Below are 9,157 nucleotides of genomic sequence, written 5' to 3'. Positions count from 1 at the left end.
GTTTTTGTTTGGGAAACTCTTTATCTCTCCTATTTTGAATGACAGCCTTGCTGGATAAAGAATTCTTGGGTGCATATTTTTCCGAATCAGCACGTTGAATATATCCTGCTACTCCTTTTGGCCTGCCAAATTTCTGTGAATAGGTCTGCTGTGAATGTGGTCTGTCTTCCGTTACAGGTTAAGGACTTTTTTTTCCTTTGCTGTTTTCATAACCTTTCCTTGTCTGTGTATTTTGTGAATTGACTATGCTATGCCATGGTGGTGGGGTTTTTTTTGTTTTTTTTGTTTTGTTTTTTTTTTTTTTTTTTTAAATCTAATGGAGTTTTCTGTGCCTCTTGAATTTTGATGTCTGTGTCTTTCCCCAGATTAAGAAAGTGTTCTGCTGTAATTTGCTCACATAAACCTTCTGCCCCTTTTTCTCTCTCTTCATCTTCTGGGACTCCTATGATTTGGATGTTATTCCTTTTTAATAAGTCACTGAGTTCTCTGAGTCTTGTATTGTGATCTTTTGCCTTTGTTCACCTCTTTATTTTTATGTTTCATTATTCTCCATAATTTTATCTTGTATATCGCTGATTTGCTGCTCTGCTTCATCCATCCTTGCTGTCGTGGCATCCATTTGTGATTGCATCTTGGTTATAGCATTTTTAATTGTGTCCTGACTAGATTTTATTTCTTTTATCTGCACAGAAAGGAATTCTGTGCTGTTTTCAACCCTAGCTAGTATTCCTATTTTTGTGGTTCTAAATTCTTGTTCAGACAGCTTGCTTATATCTGTGTTGATTAAGCCCTTGGCTGTCATTTGTTCCTGTTCTTTCTTTTGGGACAAATTCCTTTGTTTTGTCATTTTGGAGGAAGAATAAAATTAATAAAGTAAAAGATGAAAATTAAAAATTAAAAATTAAAAACAAAACAAAAAGTCAAATAAAGGAAGGTAGATCCTAGAGGTGCTTTGGTTTTTGAAAGAAGCTTGAAAGAACAGAGGAAAAAGGGGAGAGAAAGAAAAAAAAGATAAGGAAACATGTAAAAAATTTTTAAACTTATATAATAAAATATAAAATAAAAGAAAATGAAATAGAATAATTTAAAAAATAAAGTAAAAAAATAAAAATAAAAACAAATTTTTTCTTTCTGGATCCAAGAATGAGGAAGAAAAGAAAAGAAAGAAAGAAAAAAAAAAAAAACAAGCAAAAACAGAAGCAAAGAAAATGAGTAAATAAATGAACCAGCAAACAGAATGAAACCTGAATGAAGTTACATCCAGTTTCCCCTCGACCTGAAACTATGAAGCCTTCTATAGTCTGTACACTAAGGAGGTGGAGTGACTTTGGTCGTCTTCTAGGGGATATGGTTGGAGGGTGCAGTTGGGTGGAGCTTGGTGTAAGGGCTCCATTCTCCACTAGGTGGCGCTGCTTAGCTTATTGGGGTGGATCAGTGTGGTGCACATGCACATGCGTGGGAGAGGTGGAAATGGCTTCATCCAGCTCTAGGGAGCAGGAAATTTGCGCTCTCACTGACCTGTGATCAAGCACCTCTCCTTTGTCTCAGGCCTCCCTTTACTCCTGCCTCTACTTTGTCTGTATCCAAGCTGTCTTCCTGCCAATGGTTTTGGGGAACAGAATTCTTGTTCAGTCCCCTGTGAATGTTTTCACTCTTCCTCTCTCTCTCTACTTTTTGGGGGAGTGCTTTTCTTGCATGATCCCGATGCACCACACTCTCCCTCTTTCTCTTTCTCTGTTCTCTCTCTGCACGAACAGTTCCCTACCCTCCACAACTTTTCTCTCCCTCAGTTCACCTCTCCACACCATGTACCTGCCAAGTTCTGTGGCTCAAGTTTTGCAGTTTGTTGTGTTAATCCTCAGATCAATTTCCTAGGTGTTCAAAATGGTTTGGTGTTGATTTAGCTGTGTTTCAGGAATGTGACAGGCTCGGGGTCTCCTGCTGCTCTGCCATCTTAACTCCCTCCCTCAGTTCTCACAAATTCTTAACTCTTTTCTTAGGTCTCACTCCTCAGGATCCTTAATCCAGTGAGAAATCAAGTTGCTGAAAAATGAACTTATACTTCTCTGGGGTGATGGAGTGAAGAAGTAGTCATTCCTGGACAGAATTTTCCCCTGCTTTTACTCTGGTCCCTATTAAGTATACATTGATTTCATAATATGGAAGTTAAACATTAAGCTGTAAATGATCTGGACTAGTCTTATTTTCCATTATCTAAGTAGTTATTGCAACCCCATGATAAATTTCCATATTTAAGTAATCTCTACACCCAATGTGGGCTTAAAGTCACACCTCCAAGATCAAGAGTTGCATGCTTTTCAGACTGAGCCAGGTACCCTAAATGTACATATTTAGATTGGAGAATGATGCCTTAGGCAAAGGATACCTGCCACTGGCTAAGAGGGTGAGAAGGTTGAGGTGTATCAGATTCTTCTCCCAGAGGTGCCCGCAGAAGAAAAGTATTAGTCATGTCATCTTTGATCAGAAGGATGATCAGTGCAGCAAAAGTCCCAGCGCCATTGTTCCCTACAGTGAAGCTCTTTTAGTCTACAGGACCATTTATATTTAGGACAGCTAGGCATGGGACCTTCAGTTGGAGCTTTCCAGGAGGGGTGGTGGAAGAAGCTAAACAAGTTCTTGCAAACACGGGTGAAATTCTGAAATTTGCAGGCTGTAACTCTACTAATGAGTTAAAAATCAACTGTTTTGCTGGCTGATAAATGACTTCGATATCAGTATTTCAGGAGTAGGTTTCCTGCTAGGTTTGCCTACCAGGTTGTTGTGTTGCCCAAAGGAGGTGGTGTTGAGATTGATGTAGTAGCTCTCCAAGGACTTCTCACAACAGCATGACTGTAAGTAGGCCCAGTGTTAGTCAGTCTGGAAGTTTATAAGCTTGTAAAATTAATATCTTACTTTTTATAACTGATGTTGGAAAGTATTGTTTTGGTTAAGATATCTGAAGTTTTTATGGAAATACTATATAATAGGGCAGTTGAATGTGAATTGAAGATTAGATGATGAACCTAGTTACTATCACCAATTTTACACATTGATATTGCTGAATGTAGGTAAGAAGGTACTCATTACATAGTTACTCAAGTAAATAAAACTAAGAGGGTTTAACATGTAGGAAAGAGGAGCTACTCTTCCTGAGAGATAATAAAGAGCACACCTAATTCAATTATATATAATTGTATATTCAGTATAGCTCTGTGAATTAATAAAACAAGATTCATCTCTGAAAAAAATACAGTATACACATTTACACGAAGCAGTATATTACAGTGGTTAAGGGCAGGGCAGGGACCCTAGAGCCAGACTACCTGAGCTTAAGTCCTATTGTAGACTCGGGCAAATTACTGAAGCTATCTGCCCTGTTTCCTCTGTGAAATATTTCCTCTGTTTTATCTGTAAAATGGGGATATTTCTAGTACCTATCTTATAAAGTTGTTGAAAGGATTAATGCGTATAAAGCACTTAGGATAATGCCTGGCATATAGCAATGATGATGAAGAAGGAGGAGGAAAGAGAAGAAATAGATGCCTTCTCAGGAATGGAACATTATTCCTCAATAAAAAGAAATGAGCTATCAAGCCATAAAAAGACATGGAGGAACCTTAGATGTATGTTGTTAAGTCAAAGAAGTCGGTTTGAAAAGACTACATACTGTATGATTGCAACTATACGATATCTGGAAGAGGCAAAGAGTAAAGGTTAGTGGCTGCCGGGAGCCTGGGGAGTGGTGGGGAGGTAGGAGAGGGATGAATGGGTGGAGCACAGGACGTCGTTAGGGCAGCACGCTACGGTAATGATGGGTACATGCGTTATGCATTTGTCATACCCATGGAATGTTCACACACGAACAGTGAACCCTGACGTAAACTAAAGACTCTAGTTAATGATACTGGTTCGTCAGGTGTACCACACTAGTGCAAGATGCTAATTAGGGAAAGTATACCACAGGGCAGAGGGAACATACGTGTATTCTCTGTACATTAAAAAAAAAAAAATTCTCTAAATTTATTTTTAGATTTATTTTCATTGTTAAAAAAGTTTGGAGAAAAAAATGCTTATTAGATAGAAACATGAAAAGCAGTAATTTTAAGAAAGCATCTTTTGGGGTTTTTGCTGAATGTGCATAACATAGTGAGTGTGATGACTGGTATGGCTGGAACTTTGCAGGTAAATTAAACAGTGATAGAGACGTGATCTTTTTTTCTGTGTATTTTAATTTTTATATGAATGGAGTGAATTTTCTGAGTCACAGAGTGGAGCGTATCTGCATTTTGGCCATCCTGGCGACTCCTAGGCAGAGAGCCAGTCAAGTTGGCATAATCTGAGGCAACAGGGATGAGAGGTCCGCCTCCCACTTCCCAAGTTCGTGTCACCAACTGGTCCAAGTCAGAAGCCCAAGTAAGAACTGGCCTTTGTTGGCAGGATGCAAAGAAAGAGTATGAGGTTACTGCTAAAACTGGATTCTGGAATTGGGAAATGGCAAGCTAAAATTTCAGCTAAATAAAATATGAATAAGGTAGTGTTTTATAATATTCCGTTATTGTAACAGGCTGGGCAATTATGAGAAAACAGTATTATCCTGAGTAAAGAATGACTTGGCAGTGCTCAGGATAAAAGATTACTTACAAAAGTCCTCTCTGTTTCTTCTGTTCTGTTGGCAAAAGTAATGGCTGAAAATGACCAGACTGACTTGAAAATAAGCAGGCTCAGCAGCACAGCCATTTGGGGAAATGCATCAGGGCTGACGCAAGGCTCAGAAAGAAAGGATCTTGACATAACCCATTTTCATGTATTACTTTCCAGAAAAGCTTTCTCTGCTATTTATAGGCACATGTGTTATCTTGGCCCTCTGGGAGCAAAAATTTATATATTTGACCAGAAGAGTTTTGCTAGTAGGCAGTTTCCTGAGAGAAATAGGACATTTGTTTATTTGTTTTACTTTTGGCTTAGCTAAATAAAAGCTGAAATTTTGCAAAAGCAGACCAGAGTTGTTTAGTATCAGGCAATTTGTAGAAGTAAAAATGTGTGGATGTGTTTTGATGCAATTGTCTGTCATTATGTAACACGATAGAAATGAGGGCAGCCCACAGGGTTGAGTGCTGCATCCAGCACGCAAGGGAAGGGAATCTGGATTGGGTGAAGTGAATGTGTGGAAAAGAAAACAAAATGTCCTGCAGAGAGACTAGTTAGGAGCCAAATGCATGTTCTCACATCATCCAGGTGTTTTTCCTTTTTGCCTCTTCTGAAGGATTTACTTTTTATATCATGTTGGAAAGACATAAGTGAAACCTAGATACTTCTGAAGCTCTTTCTTTTCCTCCCTGGCTCTTAACAATGTAGGTTACTTGACTCACTTCCTGTCTCCTTCTGAGTTTGCAGGCAGAAGATCTGTGGTGATAGAGCCAGTCTGGCTATGCGTGTTGGGAAAGGGATGCTCAGAAATCGAAAAGGGAGCCTTGTCTACTCCTTTTACTGAAATACTACTAATGCATGTGGCACCCATGTTCCAAAGAAACTATAGATGGTGTTTTCTCAATTGATCCTGGCAGTTTTAAAAATAAGACCCAGTATAAACAGACACTGATCTTTTGATGAGCAAACAAGAATGTAAAGAATTCTGGAGGGAAATAAAAGTTGTTTACTGTTAGGATATTGATTGAGAAAACTAAATGCCACTAGGGCTCTTATCTACTCTCTGATTGAATTGCCAGTATTTCTACTATTGAATTTGAACAATTATTTTCTCTAGGGCCCCAAGTTACTATTTTATCACTTTTGGCACATTATTTTGTTATGTTTCAATATGGACTTGTCCATGGTCTTTATATGTACAGGCTGTTTTTTTTTTTAAATATATAAAAATTATTTAATCAAGTGTGATAAAATAATAATTACAGTAAATTTAATTGCTGGATACCTCAATTTGGTAAGCTGAATAGAGATATAGATTAATATGAAGTTTTAAATATGGCATCTGTAAACATTCAAATTCAAGGAAGACATGTTAGAGTTGCTCTCCTGTTTCAGGTGCTTTAAATAGCCTTATATGACTTCAAGGGCTTGTTTTTAGTTTTGGTAATTTCTGGCTTTTGTGGCAGGAAAAAATACCTCTGAGAGAAGAAACAGAAAGAGAAGGGAGAAAAAAGAGGGTGTACGAGTTAAATTTCGATCTCTCTTTGGCCAGAGTTGGCAATTTTCTATTATAGAACAATATTTAAATTTTCGCAGGATTCACTGAAGGCATTGCTAGACAACAAACAACTACTGCAGATATATTATAGCTTTAATCTGGTTTATTAAGCTTCTCTCTAGACAATTCATTTTTCTGAATCAGAAGACCAGTATTCTCATATTTGCTATCATGTTGAAGCTGTTCTGTTTGTTTAGAAATTTCACACAGGGCATATTTTTTCGTATGATATTATTTAACACAAGTTATATTGTTGTACCTGTGACTGCAAACATGACCCTTTTTATTTTTAGTGTATTTGTCAGTTTAACGATACTCTGCTTGTTCTCTTTTGAAATCCCAGTTTTCTAACTCAGAAGCCCAGACCCTGGGTGCACCTTCAAGGCTATCAACACTGGATCCCTTTTTGGAAACTCGGAAATCAGAATTAGCAGTTTTATCATTGAGAACCTCCTGTTAGAACGTGCCTATTAGTCCTAGATTGGATCAGAAATGGATAGTATATAGGAGAGGGCCCTTTATACACTTTGGCCTAGGCTGATATTTTTGTCTCTAGCCTTGTCCTCTACTGTAAGCAGGTTCGCCAGGATATACACTCTGAGATGGAGCCTTTTGTGCATTAGGTTTATTGAGAAGTGTTTTTAGAATCAATACCTGTGGGAGTAGAGTGGTCTTGGCAGAGGAAGAACCTGAGTTGTGATACAGTTACAACAAAGGCCTCATCTGCTCCTTGAGGGGGTGCTTGGGGCTGGGGTGACCATTCGGAGTTGTCCTAATTTGGGGCAAGAGGAGTGGGCCTTACATCCTTGTGCCGATAGTCATGGTCCAGGCTGCCCCAGGAACAGAGCATGAGGCTCTGTGGGTAGGCAAGGCAAACCCATCGACAGAATACGTCTATTACAGACAAGGTTAAACCACCCTTCTCCAGGATGGAGAGGGTCCAATAGCCTCAACTTGCCCTAATGTGTCTGGTTGATTGTCTCAGGGATGGTGTTGTATCGGGCTCAGTGTGGGTTGCTGTCACTGGCAGGTTGGACACTCCCTCAGAAGCAGCAGTTGACAGACTGGTCTTGGTGACCTCCACTCCTTACCACCACTGATTCTCTTCATGTACCTATTGTGCCAGCCCTGAGGTGGCAATGAGGGACTAGCTGATGCCAGCTGGTTGAGTCATTCTGTCTACTTTGTGTTTGCTCTTTTGTGGTGGATGTTCTCTGGTGGGCATCAACCTCTGATTCAGTGATCTTCACACACTTTGTACTCATTCCATAAGTGCATCCACATGTCTCTTCCTCTGACCTCCCAATTGTTTTCCTGCCAGGCTTTTTCTCAACCAGCTGAAGGTTTTGTCACCTACCATGAGTCCATGTGTATTCTGACTTTAGGCTTCCTCCTTCCTCACAAAGTGGGTGGTGAGGAGTGGTGCCCAAGGCTGGGTCCATGAGAAGGATGTCATTCCCTGCTGCCTCTCAGGGCTGCCGCACCTAGGGCTGTGATGTGGCAGCAGTCTCTTCTGGGCTTTGTATTGATAACTAAACTGATCAACATGAAAACCAGGCTTTGTTTCTCCTTAGTAAGATGGTCTCAAATACCCCTTGGCCCCAATGTGGCTACAGGTGTGAGCTGAAGAAGAGGCATTGATGCCACAATGGGGATGACATGATGTTCAGGTCACTCGCTTGTGAAGTTCACATATTCTCTCTGGCCCTGCTCATGCCTGATCCCTTAGTACCATTTCCTTTTATAGTGGATTGCTGATGGCTCCACTTGGCCTCATGACTTGGTTGGTCTGACAAAGCCAGCTCATCATAGGCAGTTTTGGCTGTCTGGTCAGCTGATGGGCTATGATCAGACACTCCATCTCTGACAGGGCCAGTAGTATGCCAAGAGCTGTCTTTCAAAAGACATAACTGTCTGCCATAAAAGGCAAGGCTTTGCTTTAGAACCTTAGCGGTATAATCTCTTGTATGGTTTTGCCACAAATACCACAGGTGTCTTTTTTTTTTTTTTTTTTTTTTTTTTTTTAATACCACAAATACCTCCAATAGCATAGAATTTCTTGAGTTGTATAGCATACCTGGCAGGGCCACTGCACCACAATATTGAGCTGAGAGGCAGTCACAGCAAACGCCCCAGCCAATCCCATGAGAGCTCTGGAGTGGGGAGGCTCCTCAGAGTTGTTACAAATCAAGTCGAGGGGACTAGGTCCTTAGATTTCTGCACTGACCAGCCATTGCATGTGGGCTACCTTCAGAAAGGGAGCATAATATCAGGTAAGGTGATTCACATTAGCTGTGGCTAATCCCCAGAGTGAGTCTCTTCTGAAAGTGGTCAGCTGCCTCTTGTACTCTCCTTTCCCCTCTCCATTTATTATTTTTATTTCTTCATTGCCATTATTTATAACATTTATATTATTCTTTAATCACAGTTGCCATGATTGTTTCAATCTCTGTCCTATACATGCCACTCTTTTTTTTTTATATATAATAATTTATGCTCTTATGTTTGATTGGCTGACATTTATCCTTTGGTAATTTTTAAAGATAAACTTATGGGAGGTAGGAGGCTGAGGCTTTTCAGTCTTTTGCCTTAGTCCTTGAAAGACAGTTTGGTTGTATTTAAAGTTCTTGAGTTATTCTTTCTTTGAGCTAATTTAGACATTACTGTCTTCTAGCATTGACCCAGGCTGTGGAGAAACTTTTTTTTTTGAGAGAGAGAGAGGGCACAAATGAGTGAGGGGCAGAGAGAAAGAGAGTGAGAAGGAGAGAGTGAGAGAGACTGAGAGGGAGAGAGAGAAAGAAGAGGGGCTCAACTGAAGTGGGGCACAAGCTCATCCGATGTGGGACTTGAACTCACGAACCGTGAGATCATGACCTGAGCTGAAGTTAGATGCTTAACCGACTGAGCCACCCAAGCACCCATAAGTGACAAACTTTTTATCTGGATGTACAA

At 39.9% G+C, this 9,157-nt stretch overlaps 1 pseudogene; it reads left to right on the top strand.

The window, feature by feature from the left end:
- Positions 1 to 295: 295 nt before the first annotated feature.
- On the top strand, positions 296 to 8,899 carry LOC106982117 (2-iminobutanoate/2-iminopropanoate deaminase-like; annotated as a pseudogene).
- Positions 8,900 to 9,157: the final 258 nt, after the last annotated feature.

The sequence above is a fragment of the Acinonyx jubatus genome, chromosome F2 (genome assembly GCF_027475565.1).
Source record: "Acinonyx jubatus isolate Ajub_Pintada_27869175 chromosome F2, VMU_Ajub_asm_v1.0, whole genome shotgun sequence".
In the NCBI taxonomy this organism is placed as follows: domain Eukaryota; kingdom Metazoa; phylum Chordata; class Mammalia; order Carnivora; family Felidae; genus Acinonyx; species Acinonyx jubatus.
This window is presented reverse-complemented; position numbering and strand designations above follow the sequence as displayed.